General features: G+C 35.3%; 1 pseudogene; it reads right to left on the bottom strand.

The window, feature by feature from the left end:
* Positions 1-4,470: 4,470 nt before the first annotated feature.
* Positions 4,471-4,569, bottom strand: LOC132284111 (small nucleolar RNA R71; annotated as a pseudogene).
* Positions 4,570-4,913: the final 344 nt, after the last annotated feature.

The raw sequence follows: 4,913 nt of genomic DNA, 5'->3' as shown, positions 1-4,913 counted from the left end.
GAGTGGAGGAAATAGAAATCCTCCACTCACTATGTGATCCTACGCCATGGTCAACACACACATCTATGGTCAATTGCACAAAAACCCCTCTTTAAAACCATAATCCCAAAGTGGCCCAAAAATAATTGCAAGACTTAATTTGGAGCATACACTTGTCACAAATCCAAGGCTCCATCCTAGGCTTAATCTCAAGCCTACACTTGTCAACCATCTAAGCCAACAAGTGCACCAATCTTAGGCCAACAAGTGGGTGAATCTCCACCCTCCACATGTCATCATCCAAGGCATCAAAGTGTTTCCACACAAATGTCAACAAGTGGACTAATGAGACTGTGACACTTGTCATACTTTTTCCAAAAATTACAAAAAGGTCCTTTTTGAAAAATATCTTCTAAATTAAATTACAAAATGGTCCCTAAGATGAAAAATAATCACTTATAGAATTACACAAAACCTCACAAGTTAAGAATATTACAAAAAGGTTATGCATTTATACCCTTTACAAAAAAAGCAAACACTTAGCATGCTTTTCTAAGAGAGTAAAAATACACATGGCATGGAATTTAAATATCGTGGATGCATACAAAAAAAAAAAAAAAAACTGCGATCAAATCCAAACACAAAAAGTAAGGTTGTGCCAACAAAGTGACAACGGGAAAAAGACGAAATATGAATAGTGCCAAAAAATAAAAATGAGGAAATGACTCGGTCCTCATAAGGAAGTTGTCAATCCAAAGAAAAGAGTCTCGGAAACCATTCCCGAGCACTCGAGACGATACTAAGTGACGGGAAACTGAACTCAGAAAGGAAAAGATCAACGGAAAAAAAATATCAGTGAAAATCTGAGAAAAGGAAATGAAAGAAAATGACCGGGTCATTATAGTTCGACTCTTTTAGGGTGAACTAAATATGGAACTAGTTTGAGTTCACACTCGTTGATATTCTTATAGAGTTGGTAATATATGAAGGGATAATCAAAAGTATAGACGTTCCTATCTATCTAACCTAGTCTATACCATCTTCTTCTAGGCTCAAATAGATGGGCAAAGGAAAAGAAGAAGGATGACAATAGGATTAGGCTAACACAAAGTATGGGGATCCAAAAGATTAAAGGAAATAAGGTAGTGTATGTTGAGGGCGAAGGAAATTGTTTCTTTTGCGGCCAACTAAGACATTTAAGGAACGAACTGTCTAAGCAACTACGTGGCATAGAAAATATATATTTAATCATTGAGCTATTTTATGTGGTTGCATCTATTAATTCCTGATGGATAGATTCTGGAGCCACTAAACATGTTTGCAATTCATTGTAAATATTTCAGGAATCCAGAAGTCTTGATGATATAAATATATATTTGTCTTTTGACCTAATGCCAAGGTTGTAGCTAAGTTAATGGGAGTATTACATCTGAAATTAGAGAGTATGGGGATATTAGTATTAAATAATTATCTTTATGCACAGATGGTAGACACAATCTTATTCTTGTTTCACTTTTGGTTTATAAAAATTGTACTATTACTTTTGGTAAAACTGCTTTTATAAAATTGAATAGGTATGTGATTGCTTCTGGTGCATTGAAGATGGTTAATATATGATAAGTGCTTAAATGTTGCACATTTCAGCACCTAAGGTAGGGTATTTTAGTCTTTGCATCTATCTTAATTTCATGTTTTAGTCCTAATTTATGTTTATGTGTATTTCAGGGCAATAAAGTTAAAATGAGCTAAAAACGGTCCATTAAAGCCTTTTTGGAGTCAAGCAAAGATATTCAGAAAAAGTTCAGAAAATGACAAAAAGAGGTCATAGTCCATTGCTCGTATAGTGTGTTTATTCTTCGAAAGCGGTTAATCTCGGGCCTTTGATGATGTTCCCAAAGATGAAGAAGCAAACCAATTAGCCCGGGGCCAAAATGGAGCTAAATAAGGCTTAAAGGAAATTTCCAACTCTGGGGTGGGGGATCGATCCCCCCAGGACTTGGCAACATTACAGATTTTTCTTATTTTTTGGGCTTATTTTGTGAACTATTGGGCTTTAATAGGGTTATTACTTAAGGCCCAGTGAGCCATTAGTTTAGGGTTAGTTTTTATTTTATTTAGGAAAGAGTTTTATTATTTTATTATTAAGTTTTTTTATTAAGGATTATTTTTATTCTGTACCTTGATATCACGTTCTCTCTGGGAAAAAGGAAAAGCTAGGGTTTGAAGAACATTTTTACAGAGGCTTTGTCTACAATTGAAGGAAGAAGAAGAAGGAGCCAAAAGATGGAGATGGAGCTTGTTGACACCATAATCATCTTCTCCATGAGCTAGTTCTTCACTTAGGGCTTGGATGAGCCCTAAGTTCATGTAACCCTAACCTTTGTATTTCTTTTCTTGGGGAATTATTATGTTGTAATTAAATTATATGGCCTTGTGATTTCTTTATATATACATGCTTGATTTGATAAATTAGGGTTTGTATTGATGAATTCTTCCATTGAAATCTCCAATTGATTGTATGTCTATGTATGATTAATTAGGGATTTTATTCTTCATTAGATGATTAGAACTTAATTCTTTCATTAATTCTATATGTAATTTGCATGTCTATGTGTGATTGCTTTAGGATTATATTCTACATTAAATACTTCTTGTAGTTGTGTTTAGTGATGGCCATAACATGATACTTATTTGATACAATTGTTAATTAATTTGATGGATAAAGGCTTAATCTTGATGGGTTGTTCTACAAATTAGCTTTCTTGTTATTGGTTAATTGTAGTTAAGTAGGCAATTTGTGCTTGATTATGTTAATCCGTGCTTCTAATTACAATTAGTATTATTCTCTTGATTGATGTGTGCTCTTATTTGATACATTTGTGAATGTGTATAGTGGGTTATGACGTAGTCTTGAATGGGTTCTACACTTCAGTTTAATTGTCATTAAGTAGACAACTCATTCTTGATATTGATAATCTATGCTTACAATTGTGATTTATGATGATAATGTGGCTACATCTATAATTACACTAATGAATTCCCCATTAATTAAAAGCATGTAGTTAATTGCATGAGCTTAGTGGTGAATCCTAACCCTAATACTCTCTTCATATCTCTTTAATTCTTAGTTTAATTTAATTTAATTTACTTGCAATATCATTTCCATTTCCATGCTTTCAATTGAACTCTAGTTTAATCACTCCACCAAAATCTTTTTCTCTCACACTCTTTCTCTCTCTTTTCTCTCTTTTACAATCTAATTAACTTTAAAACCAAGTTTAATCCCAACACGTGTTCAATCCCTTGGGTACAATCCCTTCTCACTTCATACTACATAGTATAAGTGTCTTGCGGTTTATAAATGTAAACTATGATGCCCGCTTGATACCATTTCCAAAACCAAAGTGTGGTACATTATTTTGTGCACAAGCTCGGGTCGCATCATAATTTTGGCGCCGTTGCCAGGATTAACGGTTTAGTTGGAATTGAATTAGGCATTAGGGTTAATTTGATTGTTTTCTTTAAATTACTATTTTCTTACAAATCCCTCTTGTTCAATTGGGTACTTAAAAAGAAGAGGATCAAGCATTGGATCTTGGCACGATTGTGACGTTGTTGCTACGGACTTTCGTGAGCTTCCTTGAATTTCTTTAACTATAATTGTTCAATTCTCTACATGCTTGCGAGATAGCCCTTGTTGAGGCTATCACATTGTTTAAATTCTTGTCCAAGCATAAGCCCAAAATGAGGATATTACTTTCTTGATAGAAAGCATCGGCCCGTGTGGAGGCAATTTAATTTTGTGCATTGATATAACATGGGAGTATGGGAACATCGTATGTGGAAGTGGTGAAATGTTGTTGATTGTTGTTGTGGTTTGTTGTTTCTAGGAGAATTCTTCCCATTCTTGACTATCCCACACTTAATGGAAAATCAATTCTAAGATCTAGGGCATATGGATAATCTAGGTGAGTATCACCCTCTTAATGGGCATCCACCTCAAGGTGTGCATCCACCCTTGAGAATTCCACATCCTAATGTGTTTCCACAACCCAATCAAATGCAACAACCTCCAATAATACAAATCTATCCTCAAGGTCATGTAGTTTATCCCCCAAATCCTAAATTATCTCTTCGGGATCACTACACTCCAAATGAATACAATGCACTAACATGCATCAGGTTGCCAAACTTTCTAGCAACCCATTATGAAATCAAGCCCGCAACCATCCAAATGTGCCCCATTTTCTATGGGGTGAGCAATGAAGAACCACATAAACATTTGGATGAGTTTTTGGAAGTTTGTTCAACCGTGAAAATCACGGACCTTCCGGAAGAAGTCTTAAAAATGAAGCTTTTCCCTTTCACTCTTCGGGAAAAGGCTAAATATTTGTTCAATAACTTGAGGGAAAATTCAATCACATCTTAGGCTCAACTATAATATGAATTCCTAAAAAAATTTTATCCCGCAAGTAGAACCGATGCTATGAGAGCTTCTATCCGTGAATTCTCGCAAAATGAAGGAGAACCTTTACATGAAGCATGGGAGCATTTGAACGATTTGTTACGGAATTGTCCACATCACGACATTCCAAAGTGGCAGTTAGTTCGCTGCTTCTATGAAAGCTTATCCGATACCCAACAAGATATGGTTGATGCTTCATGTGGAGGAGCCTATTTGGACAAAAATGAAGACAATGTGTGGCATCTTTTTGATCGCATGAGCGAAAATTCAATGCATCGTTCTTCATCGTCCCGATTTGGCCAAAATTTAAATGAAGGAGGGAAGAAAACCTCCAGTCTTTCTCAAGTGGAGAGTTCCATGGAAATTGCCGCCAAGGTAAAAAATCTGACTCTAAGGTTTGATAAATTTCTTTCGAGCTAAAACCCGGCAATTCAATCATCCAACTCTTTCCATTCTCAAAGTGTGATGT

Source organism: Cornus florida, unplaced genomic scaffold, assembly GCF_030987335.1.
Source record: "Cornus florida cultivar Cherokee Brave unplaced genomic scaffold, ASM3098733v1 CherokeeBrave_3.0.0_Hap2_Chr01, whole genome shotgun sequence".
NCBI classification, from domain to species: Eukaryota; Viridiplantae; Streptophyta; class Magnoliopsida; order Cornales; family Cornaceae; genus Cornus; species Cornus florida.
The sequence above is the reverse complement of the archived record's forward strand: the minus strand, read 5'-3'. Positions and strand labels throughout refer to the sequence as shown.